Below are 16,937 nucleotides of genomic sequence, written 5' to 3' on the forward strand. Positions count from 1 at the left end.
TGAACATTTATTATTATAATTTAAAATTCACTGACTTTTAATTAATAGTTATCTACATATTCAGAGTGTTCAGTATAAACCTTGGAAAATAAATATCCCAAAAGGTCAATTGAGTAATGTATAAAGAAATTGTTCTTTAAATGAAATATTCCAAGGTCAATCTAAACACATGGTGGACAGAGGCTATTCTAGTTGATATAATGTAAAATACTTTAGAAGAAGTTAGAAATCTTTTCTTCTAACATTTGGCCATAGGCCTAGTTTGAATCCCAGACTGGCTATGAATTACGTTATTTGCATCTAAATTCAATAGATCATCATGACATTAAAAAAACATTAAAAATAATATTCTGATTTTAAAAAAGATTCCGATACTTAAACAAATATTTTCTTTAATCCATTTGTTATCTCTTTTTTTAATTGGAATTTTTTAAATAAGTTTTGAAAGGATTTCAATAAGGGTACAAAAAAAAGAGGGTAAGACAGGGATGGGAAGGAGGGTTTACATAGTGGGTAGGGAACTCATCAGTAGATCATACAAAAATACACCTGAAAGTACTGAGATATGCCTACAAATTAGCAATCACACATTTACACATCAACTCTCCAAGACTAGTGTATGAAATTAGGACATTCTGGCAATACAACACTTATACACACGAGGAGTCAGCATTAACAATCTGTTGGGAAGTCCGAAGAGGAGCTACCGCATCCTCAGCTACATAGACCTGCCAACTGTTTCATTTCACTACTGGAGAGGCAGCCACCGTAGAATAGGGGACAAATAAAGTTTCCATATCAAAGCTATAGTTCATTTTTTATATAATCTTTGTTAGTGGGGGAGGGAGGTAAAGGATGTTTCTATTCTTGGGCTATAGCTGGCCTGGTGACGATAAAGACGTGACCCATCACATATCTGTTCAATTGTGGAGTAGAGCGCGGATAGTGGTGTAGAAGGGCCAGCTCAGGGGAGGGAAGAACGGTTTGCTTGAAGATTGCCCCTAATAAATCGAAAACTTTAGTCCAAAAAGGCTGTAGAACTGGGCAGGACCAGAAAATGTGTAAAATATCCCCTCTTCCTGAGCAGTTACACCACCAGGACGGGGACTCAGAGGGCTATGTCTTCTGCAAGCTTAACTAACATTTCTGTGTTGTTGAGACATCTGGACATTTTAAAAGAATTCCAAAAGATACGTTCCTACTTCTCATCAAAAAACTCCAGGTGGAGTTCCGCCTCCTACTGGAGCTGGATCCTAGATTTTGGCAAGTGTGATTGTGTAGTCAGAAGGTTGTACCAGAAAGTTATACTAGCTCTATTACTGCCCCCTGTTAATTTAGTGAAGTATTGGCTAAGCGGTGGTGCCAAAAACCAGTGCCTCAGCTGGAGATATTTGTAAAAATTATATGTAGGTAGATGATAGTGGTCACCTAGGCAGGCAAAGGAGGATAGCATTTCCAATTCAAACAGATGCCCCAAAGATAGAATCCCTCTAGAGGCCCATAGTAAGAGATTTAGGTCCGTAATCTGTCTGACTACTGCCTGTATAGATACATTTGCTGTGGGGCAGGAGAATTCTTCATTACCACTGTAAATCAGGTCCCACACCATCAAGGCAGTTTGTGAGCTGGAGGCCTCCAGTCTCTAGGAACGCATATTAGATTGACTAAGGGGAAGTCTGGATTAGATGCCTTTTCTCTATTTACCCAGAGCTTCTGTTCCCTCGGAAGAGACTAGATGCGCATTTGGGACAACAGACATGCGCCATGGTATTTTCACAATATAGGAAGAGCCAGTCCCCCATGAACCTTCCCCCAGGTCATTCACTGCATCGCCATATGGCTTCATTACAGCTATGAGTTTATTCATCAGCCCCGCTGGGAGCTGAAACGGGAGCATGCGGAACAAGTATATCAGCTTTGGGAAGAGCATCATTTGAACAACGAAATTCTGCCCAACCAGGAGACCTCGTAACACATCCATGAAGCCATCAGCAGGTAGAAGTTCTTATTAATAACAGTATCCAAGTGTGGGGCAATCTGAATACCTAAATAGGAGAGATCATTGGAGTAACTTTATTTTTAAAACCCTGTAGTCCCTAAGGGGGAATGTTAATTGGAAGGGCTTCTGTTTTAGATGTGTTGAGTTTATATAAAGAAGCCTTACCAAATGAGGACAAGACTCTATGGACAGCTGACAACAAGGTCTTCAGGTTAGTAATAAACCACAGGATGACGGGGGCGAACAAACATAGCTTTTGTGATACTCCACCCAAACCAACCCGTGTGAGCCTCACTCAAGTTTGGATGTATCAACTTGGGGATTACAGAAAAATACCTATTGCCAATCAGTTTAGCAAACATTTTTACATGAATCTTATAGGACTATTGGCCGCTAATTTTTGCAATCAGTAGGGTATTTGCCCAGCTTAGGGATGACTTTTTTGTGGGATTCCAGCATTTCGGCTGGGAAGATCTCCTCCACAGTACCAACATTATATAGTTGTTCTAATATAGGCACCAGTTCCTTGTAAAAGGTGGCAAAAAAAGTTATTAATGTAGCCATCAGGTTCCGGTGCCTTGTTCTTAAGGAGCTGTTTACTAACCAGCAGGATCTCCTGAAACCAAAGTGTACTCAACTCCTGAACCCTAGCAGGGTCTATAGAGGGAAGGGGAGCCCATCTAAAAAGAAGGAAATACCAGTCTCTCCCGGTTGGTGCGCATTAGGGTCATGTTTCAGATTGTTTAAGCCGGCGTAAAAACATGCAAAGTTGACTGCTATGTCTCTGCGGTTAGATTGTTTAGAATCTTCTGGGTCTATAATGGACTTAATCCGGTTATGGGCCTGCAGTCCCCTCACTTTCCTTGTTAACAACCTGCCTGTTCTGTTTCCTGCCACATAAAATTTTTGGCACAACCTAGACAGTGTCATGAGGGTACAAGTCATGAGTAGTTTTTGCAATTCGGCTTTCACCAGAGAGATTTTGGATCCAAGGGACCTAGTGAGGTTTTCTTTATTCTGGGATTTCTAAAAGCATGAGTTTGGATTCTAACTCCTGTTGGTGGTGGAGTTTAGCCTTTCATAGCTTAGAAGCAACCTGGATGGCTGCTCCCTTATGACTGCTTTAAAGGCAGACCAGTAGGTGATGATAGAGGTCTCCTTAGGGTCATTAGTTTGTGCAAAAAGAAGAAGAGCCTCTTTAATTGCTAAGTTAACTTCCAGAGAGGAGATAAAATAGGTAGGTAAGTGCAACAGACGCGGGTCAGAAGGAGGACTCACTGGCTTCCAGGGCCATACTACTGTGGCATGATCTGACCATGTCATGAGAAAGATCTGAATTCTACAAGTAATCTTTAATACCAACTTGTCAGAGAGAACAAGAGCTATCTGAGAGCACGTGTTATGTACTGAAGAAGAATATGTGAAGTCTCTTTAATTTTGGGCTGCTACTCTCCACACATTATACAGGCCATGTTCCAAGAAAAAGCATCCCAAAAGCTAGTGATGGGCCCAAAGGGGTAGGGATAGAGGAGGGCTATTGAGGGGACAACCTGCCTAGTCTCAGGTCTACCAAATTAAAGTCCTCCCTTATAATCAAACTGCACTGTTTAGGCTTATCTTTTAGCGCTAATGTATATTTCAGAAACGGGACCTTCGTAGAGTTGGAGGCATATAAAGATACTAATTTGACCCACTTCTCATCTAGCTGACCAATCACTATCAGGAATCTGCCATTTTTGTCTTCGACTTTCAAAGAAAATGTATAGGGGCACTTTGAATTGACTAACAAGGCTACACCACTACGTTTGTGTTGCCCATTAGCTCTATAACAGATGGGGTAATGATGATTCCTGGGGTAATGATGATCTCTTGAAGGGCAACAATGTTTGCCTTAGATTTATAGAAAAAGGCAAGAACTATTTTGCGTTTATTTGGGGGGTTTAAACCCCTGGCATTGATAGAAAGAAAGTTAACCATAAGCTAATAATGAGGATAGAATAACTCAGGCATTGTATTATGTGATCATGACCTAAAGAGAGGGCAGTACTCAGGCAGTTAGAAGTAGGAGGTTGGCGAGGGCTTGTGTGTTCCATTAAAAGGGGATGGAGGGTAGGAGGAGTAAAACTAATCCCCTGGGGAGGGGAAACTGAAATGACCCTATATAGGGCTAAAGCTTTTGCCAGAAGGACAGAGAGCTGGCAAAACTCTTATCGTGGGGCACATGGACTGGACCATAGAGCACATTGGTTATCTTTAAAAAGTGAACTAATCTGTTTATTGGGACCCAGGTTTTTTTTAAATGAAAAAGAAATTAATGGTCACTATTAGACCTAAGGAATTCATACAATGGATTCCAGGTACATCTGCAGGGTGTTACAAGAGTGATAAATCAGCTTGTATCACCTGCAAACATATCAGGAACAGGCTAATTGTCTAATATAAAGAATTTTATCAACTGCAACACAAGCTCCATTATTTATGTGCTACAATGTATCTGTCACCAGCAGCACGTGGGCAGTTCGAAAAGGCCCTTTAAGACACCTTTTATTGAACATAATATTTTGAATAGGCTTGACACAAAGTGTTCTAAGACCCTTTTATGCATACTCATAATAGTGACTCTGTGGGACATAGATAAGAGGTATTGGACAGAAAATGATTACTGCTTGAGGGGAGGATAATTTCACAATACTTTGTAAACAAGAGGCATTCTGGATAATTCATTTGGGATTATTACATCCAGATAGTCTTAATGAAAGATCAACCCAAATGGGATTATTTCGCGTTTTCTCCTTTTTTATAAATTTTTCACATACGATCATAAGCTAACTGGGGGTTGAGCAATATTTATTTTGCTATATTTAAGTGTATTCATTTTGAGACTTATGCTATTTGCTTATATTGTGCTTGATTATATTATACTTGTTATTTTAAACTGTGATCTTATCATTATAATAGAAATGGAACATAGGGCTATTATTGGTAGACTGTTAATGCTAGAGACTGTTACATTTTAATAAAAAGTTTGTTTGCAGACATTTATTTGATACTCTTTTTTTGCATCAGTTTGGGATGAACATGGTATTTATTTTGGGGCCATTAATCTTATTTAATATCTCCCTCAGTGTTTTCTTTAGAGAACTCAACTTTCATATTTTTAATTGAAAATTATTTGGGGTTTATCATATTAGATACCACAACTTGCTTTTCTTTATTTATTTTAAGATGAGAAGCTATAGTGTAAATGGTTATTCTTTTTCTCTTTGAGACATTAAAATTGGTATCTTTGGGCTAGTATAGAGTTCAGGAGATTTCACTAACAGTTATCTATTTTTGATCCATAGTCGTTGCTATATTTAAATTGTCTGGTTCTTAATTCATTATTATTAATTCACTATTCTTATAATAAGAGTAAAGATGACTTGCTATGGTATTGTGAGAAGCTTCATTTTGTATCAAGCATAATAGATATAGAAGCTACATGCTGCAATTTCTTCACAATTCTCTTGCAATGATCTTCTTTAGGGAGTTCTTAAAGAAGAGTTTTCTTACAGGAACGGGAATATGAGTTTCCAATATCATTCAACATATTCGGGTCATTTCTTTGTGGAGTGAAGGTAATTGAATTCTACTATTTGATTACTTCTTATTCAAATGTAATTGTATTTAGTCAATTATAATAGGGAAAGTTTGAATTAATGAGGGACTTCAAGAGGACAATTATAATGAGAGACGGAAGTTAAACAAGATGAACATCAAATTTTCAAAACTATTGCTTACCTCAATTTATATTATGTGCTATTTGTAAGGTGTTTAGTAAATTTTAATTACCAAGATTTTAAAAGAAATGTAGTTAGACACTGTTTTATATGTCTCAGACTGAGAGATCATGACTAAGCGCTCGATAAATACACACAGTGATAAGCTGATAGTCCTATTGGAACACAGAAGGCTATTAGTTGAATAAGATTTATGTTTTTATAAATATATAAAGCTTATAACAGTAGTTGTATACATGAACTACTTATGGATAATTTGAATATAAAGTGATCTGAACCCACTAGTAATGAGAGGAATAAGAGTGTTTTTAATACTATTCTTTTTATGTTAGTTTATGTAGTACTGTTTTCTCTTGAGCTTAGAAATTTTTTATGCAGTTTTTTATTTTCTTGTGAATCAGTTATTTGTATCTCAGCTATGTGATGATCACTTTGATGCTTATTAGTATGTTGCTAATTATTTCCAAGAATTCAGAAGTTACACCGGTGTAACAAACTGCATAAGGTATTTTGTACTCGTTGGAGGATTCATCAAACTTGGATTTTACACTGGGACTGTATTTATGGTTCCTTATTGGGAAGTTTCTGAAAGATGCTGTCAGTATTTGAAAGAGGTACACGCAAGATCAGACCACAATGGCTGGTAACTGCTAAACTTCTATGAATCTAACATAGATTGTGTTACTGTTCATAAAAGTCTACAGTGTACATAGGAAGAAATTGCACCAAGCAATATATAACTATATACTCCCCGGAGGAGGTCTGGTGTGCAGATGTAACACTAATGACCTGAATTGATAGTTACTAGACTGTCCAAAATAGTATCAAAGTTAGAAGATACAGTTGATAGAGCAAGACTTCAGAATAAAGCAATCAATATCCAGGGAACAGTATCACTACGGTGTCACTTGTCAATCAGCATGAAGTACAGGAATAATAATTATGCTTTTGGATTTAGGTGTTTAATAAAATGGTTAACAAGGGGTTGAGGAGTTTGTATTTAAATAAAACTGCTTTGGAAGGCAATGTGTATGTGTTCATTTACTATTCATTTAGTGTATAGAACTATATGTTTAGTTACTCCAAGATTTACTTCCACAGGGAGATCATGAAGATTTCAGTTCCCTGTGTGAGACCCTCATTTTTTACAGGATTGAGTTCCCTAAAGAATTCAGCCCTGTACTGACAACATAACTAGGGAACCCCATGTTGTGGGGTCTCCCTGTTATAGAGTGATCAACCCAGCTAGGAATAGACTGGTGCTGGTTGCATGAGGATCCCATGCTATTTTCCCCTCTGTATTAGTGGTAACAAGCCCAGAAAAGAATCACTGGTACTGGTTATTAATTTTTTGGGTTGATAAGGGAGGACCTGACAGTTTATGTACTTAACTTAAACAGAGAATTGAATTTTATGAATGAATATTTTTGGTAAAACAGTTAGAGTCCCACAAGTGGCCCCTACTGGTGTTACATGCAGAACAGTAATGCTGATTTAGACTGCCACTTTATAGTATTGCAATGCAAGATGGTTTACTGCAAACATTATGACACACCACTTGTCACTTTTTTGTTTGATACAGTTGTAGGGAGAGGAATTGGTAGCAAAAAGAGAACGTTAATTAGGTCACTCTATAGGTCAGGTGGAATGCAGTGTTCTGTTCTGGAGGCCATATCTCCAGAACGGCAACTAAAATGGTGCATGTTCTAAATTACAATACTTAATGGGCAAAACTTAAGACTCTAAACATATAATTTATAGCTTGGAAGAGAGAAGGGAAAAAGGAGGTATGATATAAATGTTCAAGTATTTCAAGGTGTGAGGATACCATCCTTAGCTGGCATGGCAGTTACCCTCTGAGGGATTCAACTCACTCGGGTAGACTAGAATATATCCAAAATAAGACTTTATTATGACAGCACAACACCACAAGACGTTCACAAGTTACAGGGTAAGTGGTAGCATGTATCCTCCAGCAGCCGGTTGCAATCAGCACTCCAAAGTAATAATCTCAGTCTCTTTCAGAGTTTTATCCTCCAACAATATTACCACTACCGTTTAGCAAAACAGTTATGGTGTTTCCCTGCCTGGGTTACTTGCTCACATCGACCCTGTCCTGGTAAGGTTCCCTCCAGCAGAACCACAATGCCTGGCCCAGAGTCCTTTTCGCTGATGTCTTGTACACCAGGATCTTCCAAGCTAGAATTGTCCCCTTGACATTCTGCTCTCCCTATATTCTTCCCTGTATACACAGGAAGTAGGGTCAAATGTCTCAAACCTCCCCCTTACAGCAGGGACACTTTAGCTGCTAGACATACTGTCCCTGTTACCGTGATTATACACTAGAATGGCTTAACTCAATTAGCTATTTTGGCGGGATACACTAAACATGTGGTTACAATATTGCAACAGGGAATGACACTGCACGCGTACTAAAAAGTACATTAAACTGTGAGAAACGAGTGATGAATACAAAGTTCTCAGTCCAGTAGCACCCTGTTTCCTCACACAAGGGTTTTACCAAAACACAGAAGGAAATCATACTTTAGAGGAAGAGATGTACAGAGCAAGAGGGAATACACTAAAACCGACGCTAGTAGGTTTAGGGGGAATTTGAGGGGAATTTGAGGAACAAATAATTCACTAGGGTTGGTGGATATGTGGAAATGTGTAAGGTTATTAGGGAAAAAATGGGAAGATTAGATGGGTCAAATGTTTCCTAACTGCAGTCAAATTCTATATTTCTATGTTGAGTGGCACAGAACCATAGAAAAGGATTTCGGCTATATGTATCCTTGCTGTGATGAGAGCACATACAAATGTTTCATTCTGTTTGTCTATACAGATTGTTGGAATCTTAATAATGTGTAGTCCCTATGAAAACATAACTTTCATACCCAGTATAACTTTACTATGATTGGACTAAAAACAAAACAACAAAAATACATAAAGGTAAGTGGTGATGATTGCTTGTCAATCAGCTCAAAGAAATTGAGCTGATTGACAATCAATCAGCCAAATTTCAGGCAATTACTTTCTTCTAATTCTCCTGGATCTCTCTGCTGCACTGTTGACCACTCTCTCCTCATACAAATGCTACAATCCCTAGGTCTTGAAGGCACTGTCCTATCCTGGTTCTCACCCTACCTATCAAATCACTTTTTTCAGTGTTAATTTCTCTGGATCTACCTCTCCTCACTTCCTTTATCAGTTGGAGTACGACAAGGCTCAGTCCTAGGTCCTTTGATATTCTCTATCTACACCACTTCTTTTGGAAAGCTAATAAGCTCCTTTGCATTTCAGTATCATCTCTATGCGAATGATACACAAATCTATATATCCTCTCCTGATCTCTCACAATCTGTTTTGCCTCGCATTACTGACTGTCTTTCTGCCTTTTCATCTTGGATGTCTTCTTGCCAAGTCAAACTCAATCTTTCAAAAACAGAACTAATAATATTTCCACCCAAAAACAGAAGCTTCCTGCCTGACATTTCTAGTTCTGTTTACCAAAAATCCCACCCCGCATGCTCGCTGCCTAGGTGTAATCCTTGACTCACAACTATCCTTTGTTCTCAACATCGACTGTATATCTAACACGTGTTACATACATCTAAAAAACATTTACAGAATACGCACATATCTCATACAAGATACTGCAAAAACCCTAATTCATGCACTCATCATCTCCCCAATCGAATATTGCAATTCCCTTCTTACTGGTCTTACCAAAATCAGACTCGAACTCTTACAATCTTTTTTGCATACATCGGCTTGATTGGTTTTCCTTGCAAACCGTTCTTCCTCTGCTGAGCCACTCTGTCAGTTTCTACATTGGTTGCCTGTGTTTCAACGAATCCAATATAAAAATCTTCTACTAACATAGAAGGCCATCAACAAAATTGCACCGACATACAACTCCTCACTTGTCTCAAAATATCTCCTTGCTTGACACCTCCATTCTGCACAAGATCTGATTCTCTCTTCCACTCTTATCACATCCTCCCATTCCCGGTTACAGGACTGTTTTTGGACTGCAACAACATTGTGGAATTCCCTCCCATGCACAATAAGACTTTCCTCTAGTCTTCAAATCTTAATGCGTTCTCTGAAAACACATCTCTTCAGACAAGCTTATAGTATTCCTCAACCATCATCTTAATATCCCTAGGTTACCCTATTACCACCCTCTACACAGCTAACACACAGGACAACAACTCTCTGACCAACATTGCTGTGTGAATGATCATACAGCCCACTCAATACTTTTTACCTTTGCATTCTAGCTGGACCAATGTACAATATGATGTTGCACGTGCCCTTGTGTATCAAAATCCCATTGTCCTATAGAGCGGCGGTTCCCAAAGTGTCTCTGGGGTGCCGCGAGCCAGCCATAGAAAAAAACAAAGAGCACATAAACTTACCAATCCGCGCGGCGCCGGGACCCAGCAGACTCCTCTCTCCCACAGCTGTCACTGACGTCGATATTCAGTGAGCAGGGCCCTCTTATCTCTCTGTCTGTATGTATTGCCCAGTATTGTTTTATTAATGTTTGTTCCAATTGTAAAGCGCTACGTAATTTGCTGGCGCTATATAAATAAATGTTGTTGATGATGATGATGATTATTAATAGGAAGCTGGATGACTGTACCCGGCTAACAGTACCTGCAAATATCATTATCTCACTTAAGGCCTGTTGCTAATTTTGGATGTATGCCTTCTTATGGAGCATGCCCAGAAAAACACTGCTGACATATGCACATATGCAGAGTTGCATGCATCTATAAATAATTGTGAACAGATTCAGACCCACATGGAGATGCAGATACACCTGTCAAAGCCATGTCACTTGCAGGTGTTTGAGGGCTGGTGCAAATACACACTGCTCAAGTAGGATGTTAAAATGGATGTAAATATTTTTGTTTATAACCATGGCCGGACTAGGACTAAAAATGAGCCCTGGCATTAAAGTACACAGGCCATCCTCAGTTTCAGCAGGAAAGAAACTGCCCCGTGGAAGTGCCGAAAAGGGCGCGACCACATTGTGTTGTGGGTGTGGCCAACATGGGGCATTGATACATACATTATAATAAAACATTACATTTATCACACCCTCCCAGTCACATCATGCCACCCCCAAGGCACATTATGACACCCCCAGCCCACTGTACTTATTTATGCTTCTGCTGCTGCTGATATCCATAAGGATGGGAACTTACTGTAGAGAGAGCAGGGTAGCTCTTTGTCTAACGAGATTGCCAAATCTTGTGATACTTCGAGCTCCTCGGCTTGCTCTGCAGTCTGTGTCCTGACCGGGAACTGGGAACAGCTATCAGTTCCCTTCCCCTAAGCAGAGGTGGATTAAGGCTCAGGGGGCCCAGAGTATTTATGATAGCAGGGCCCCTATTATGTAAAATGGTTATCATTTTAGACAAATACACAGGCACTACTGCTAAAAGCACACAGCTCTGCCTTCACAAGCAGTACGTTGTGAAGCGGGACATACCTCCCAACTGTCCTTTCAATCAGACCAAATCCTGACTAAGTGAGACAGTCACCCAAATTCAGGACTGCCCCACCTGATTCAACACAGTTGGCAGACTGTCCTGCTCTCTCTTACCTGTCTTAGTCACTTTCACCACTTGTAGCAGCTGGTTTCTTTAGCTCAGTTCCTTTTTGTCTTGATCCTGGAATATTGGATGCCCTATTTTGAAAGAAAATGGGTACATGAGATTTAGAAAACTCCAACCAGCCCAGGTGTTAAAACAATAGCACTCACATTTTATAATTAGGCCTCCCTCCAGTCCCCACAATAATAATATTCACATTTAATAAGTAGACCTATTTCCCTCCATTCAACCCCAACATTAAAATAACAGTATATCCATTTACTCAAAACATATTTCCCTCCCTCAAAACAGTCCCAGCAATAAATTAAATAACATTAAAGTTTAATAAATATAGCCATTTTCCAAAACCATCCCCGGCAATAAATAATTCATATTCACATTTAATAAATAGCCCTCCTCCCCAAAAATCGGCCCCATATTCAAGTGATAGCCCTAAACCACCCCAGCATTAAATTAAAGGTTTCTTCACCTCACCTTAAATAATTAGCCCCCACCTACAACTCACCAATAAATAGCCTACCTCCCACACTATATTAAGATCCTCCCTTCCCTCACATATTATATTAAAATACAGCGTGCACACACACACGCACACTATATTAAAATACTGTGCACGTGCACACACACACAATATTTAAAATACTGCGAACACACGCAGACTATATTATGAATATGGCCAAACACACACATGCAGACTATATGAAAATGGCCAAACACACACACGCACACTATAGCAACATGGGGTCACACACGCACACTAAAGCAACATGAAACCACACATGCACACTATAGCAACATGGGGCCACACGCACACTATAGCAACATGGGGCCACACATGCACACTATAGCACATGGGGCCACACACGCACACTATAGCAACATGGGGCCACACACGCACACTATAGCAAAATGGGGGCACACAGATACACAGACACACACTTACCTTGTTACATCCGATCCAGCCATCCATATGCCCGCCCGAGCAGCAGCACCTCCTTCCTGCGTGCTGCTCAGTGAATGGAGAGTCAGTGATGTGCCGCCTATGCAAGTAATCACATGGGGCGGCACCTGTCACGTGGTGCTGTCCAAAGTGATTACTTGCACTGGCGGCTCGTCACTGACTCTCCGTCTGCCGCGCAGGGAGTTGCTGCTTTTCAGGCGGGCATGCCGGGCCATCTAGCCATTGGCCAGTGCCAGATGGCCACTCCGGCCCTGCTTATAACAATATTATTAAACTTTGCATGGGAAATCTGAGCACATATGCAAATTCCTTTCAAAGTCTGCTTTAATGTGCTTTTTCAAATTGCAAATCCAAGACATTAGTAAACAGACTTGTATTTCAAATAAAAAGATTTGTATGTTACACAGCATGATAACTAATCTCGTGGATAGTGGTGGTATTGTGGAATATTAAGTAAGGAACATTTTCCGTTCAAGACAGGTGGATTTCACTTTTAACATGGTAATAGTAATTCATGTCATTTGTCATGTCTGTTGTTTTGAGTTATATAAAGTATATATGCCTAGATTGAGGTGAATTGTAATATAATGGTGTGCTGTAGAAGCACATTCAACAGCAAATCCAACTGCATTTGAATTCTGTATTTACTGTCATTTTGAAACATAAAAATTACGTGGAAAGGGTATAGTTGTTCATACAAAATCATTTGGGCAATTCCTTTTGAACTGTAGAAACCTTGACACAAAGCAACCATAAATCATTCTGTTCAACAGTATTGATTAACTGAACTGCCAACTGTATTCTCTCTTAGTTTCCTACCAGATAATTCAATGAAACATTAAAAATAGTGCCTTCTATCGAAAGATACATAATGTACACTATTTCTGCAAATTAAATATTACGCTATATTAATACGTGTTGTCTTAATTTGCTGTAAATGTTTAGTTTTTTTTTTATTTTTCTGAAGTCTACTTGCTGTGACCTTGATATATACTGCTATTTATTTTTAAAGATGTATGTATATCATAAAGACTACATTTACTAGAATGTTTTGTCCCTTTCCATTCAATCGTAGGTTCTCCTAATGGAGCTGTAAAGTTCCAAGCAGGCAACATAATATTACAAATCAGATTAGTAATGGAAATGCTGTGGTGTAAAGAAAATGTTAAAATAGCACAAACTTTTACAAGAAAACATATTTCTTTTGTGTAATGTTCTAGGACATCAGCAGTAAGCCATTTTGGATCATAAACTTGTTATTATGCAAACCTTATTTCTGTAATTTTATGTTGTTTGGATCAATGAAATTGTAAATTTAATGAAAAAAAACTGTTAATGTTGTACTTAGATTTTTATTTAAAAAAAGAAACGAGGGAACAAAACAACAGACAAAAATGTATGTCTTCATAATGTGCTTTAAACGTAAAATTGAATTTTGTCTTCATACAAAATTTTTAAAGTTCATCAAGCTACAGCACACTTTATTGAAATCAATTATACAACTTAATTAAATAGAAACACATCTAAGTAGGAATCACTATTTGCAGTCATCACAGTATATTTTAAACTTAAATGCAGATAGTGCACAGTAAACAGAACGAAATTCTAAAACACAAATATTGTAATTAGGTACAGGATACATGATATAAATTATAATGCTTTCAAATATTGCTAAATACAATTCAGTAAATTGGCGAGATTTGTTTTCATAGTTTTGGTGATTACCTACTTTGGACCACAGATGTTTACTCACCTGTGATTTATAATACAAACTTCTATCCTGGTCGGGGTGGTGAGATGGAGACATTAGAACCACAATGGGGCTTTGTGCCATGGCTTTGAAAGGGATTATTACCTTCCATACCAACCACAAGGTAGATGTTCTAAAATGTGGAGGTAGATGGTCTTTGACAGCATTGGTTGTCAGCTTTTGCAGTTTAACATTTAACTTAATTTTTTATACTTCTCAGTCTATCTTTATTAAATACCAAATTAATAAGTCAACTTTGATTATGCTGAATGTATTGATTATATTGAAAGTATTCCACCCACACTTACTGCATTATTTATACAAGGCAGACAATTTTACGTCAAAATTAGAATAAAATATATTAAAAAAATTTGAACAACATAAATTGTGTTACTTAAGTGGAAAATGTATGTTTAGAAGAAATACTTTCTTTCAAGTATATTTCTAGCACCATATAAACAATGTATATTCCTGTTTTATTATGAAAAGGGGCTTTTTTTGTATCAATGCATTTCTTGCACAATTTATATAGTATACTGATATAGTATATTACAATTAGAGATGCTCAGACTTGGTTCCTCGAGAACCGAACACACACGAACTTAGGGGAGCCGAGTACCGATCCGAGCCGACTTGATACTTTTGCGCTTTTTTCGGAATCGAAAACGAAGCAAAACTTCATTGTTACCTCGTCGGATCTCGGATCTCGCGAGTTTAGAAATCTATAAATACCGCCCTCCACGGCGATCTAGCGCTATTTGAAAGAGAGACACAGAAGGGGTAGCACACTGTGTAGAGCAGTTGGTCAGCCAAATAGATAGAATTGAAAGAGGAGGGGGTAGCAGTGTTCAACAAAGTCTACAGTGGCAGTCAGGAGATCTCCATTGGTAATTCTCATTGCAGAAAAATACAAATATTAGTGCTGTCAGGGTTGGTGTAATTCTGCAGTCAAATTCTACTGTGTTATATAGGTAACACACAAAGAGAAGAGGTCCATTGGTAATTATCATTAAAGGAAAATACAAATACTAGGCCTGGCAGGCTTTTCTTCTGACTTTGCAGTCAAATTGTGCGGTGTTATATAGGTTACACACACAGCGAAGTGCTCCATTGCTCCATTGCTAATTGTCATTGCTGAAATAGAAATACTAGGCCTTGCAGGCTTTTCTTCTGACTTTTCTTTTCTGCCACTGCTGTGTGCCAATGTGTCCTAGATGTGGTAGGAACTGCTGTGTGTTTGAGTCGTTGCTCTGTTGCTTAGCATCCAGCCAGGTCGCTGCAGTATTTGTCCAAAAGTGTATGAAAATAATAATGTGACCTGTGAGTTGGTCAAAATTGACTGCAAATGACTTGAAATTAGTGTTTTTGAGGTTAATAATAATGTAGGATAAAAACAAAAGCAATATGTGCTTTTAGCATATTTTAGCAATTTTTTTATAAAAAAAAAAGATCCAAAACCAAAACACACGAGTGCGGTTTTGCAAAAACCAAAACCAAAACACAAAGCTAATCCAAAACCAAAACCACTTCACGGGGGTCAGTGAGCATCTCTAATTCCAATAATTTAAAAAAAATACCTACTATGAAATTAGTTTATTTATTATTAATTAACATTTTTTGTTTATAAATAGTTTGTGAGTGCATTATTCTTTCTTTGTGTTAATGATTGTAATCTTGATACCTGATATATTTTGAATACAAAACTCAAATTTAAAAAACCCCACTCCATCTGAATACTTTGTCACTAGAATACATTTATCCTTAGTGTGTGTTGGGATACAAGAATCACCAGCACATTAGCTTTGAAAACAGATACCTTTCCTATAGCCATTCTATTGTATTACTATACAGTGAGAGGTTAATATGGGCATTGGTCCCCTGAAGTCACCATTTATGCTTAACTGATGAAAAACATGCATTCCAGTCACAGGGGAGTGGTAAGTTCCTTAAGCTTCTAGATGTATCGTTCTAAGTCTGTTAAGGCATAAAGTGTCATGTAAATTATGTGTTCTGTTTTTATCACCTTTTTCAATTAAACTGTTATGGGAACCCCAAATATTATTTTGTTGGGTATTCCTGCCTTCAATAGATGAAACCACTGATTCTTTTCACACTTTTTATTCAGTAATCCAGCTTGTTTATGCTACTCTATACATCTATAGGTACTGGTCTGGTATCTTCTAGTTGCCTTAATCATGCTAGGAGGACCATTATTTCATTTATGTAACTTTGTATGTGTACCCAATCCCTCTAAAAGTAACAGAACTAGGACTAAATTGGTGCAGGGTCTAACGCGGGGTAGGTATTCACCAGGGACCCCCACAAGGAGGTATGGGCATTGCTGCTATTCCTACACAGGTTTCAGCCCTCTGTATATGTACCAAATATGACTAGCAGGTAAATGGAGTCTGGCATAAATATAGGAGGTCTTGCTGGAAAAGATACATCGGTTGCTGAAGACACCTGGAATACAGCAGAATGTTGAAGATACCAGGATTATAACGCACTGTTAAAGGTACCTGGAATATGTTGGATGACTGCAGATGCCAGAAATACAGTGAGTAACTGCAAATTCTGGGAATACGGTGGGTGACTGCAGATAACAGGAATACTATGAATACATAGGAAAACAGAGGATGGCTGCAGACACTCAAAAAATAGCAGAACAGATGGATTTACCAGGATTACACTGGAACAGAGAATATACCAGGGACACACTGGAACAGATGGAATTACCAGGAACACACTGGAACAGAGAATATACCAGGAGCACAGTGGAACAGAGAATATACCAGGAGCACAGTGGAACAGAGAATAT

Source organism: Mixophyes fleayi, chromosome 1 (assembly GCF_038048845.1).
Source record: "Mixophyes fleayi isolate aMixFle1 chromosome 1, aMixFle1.hap1, whole genome shotgun sequence".
Taxonomy (NCBI): domain Eukaryota; kingdom Metazoa; phylum Chordata; class Amphibia; order Anura; family Limnodynastidae; genus Mixophyes; species Mixophyes fleayi.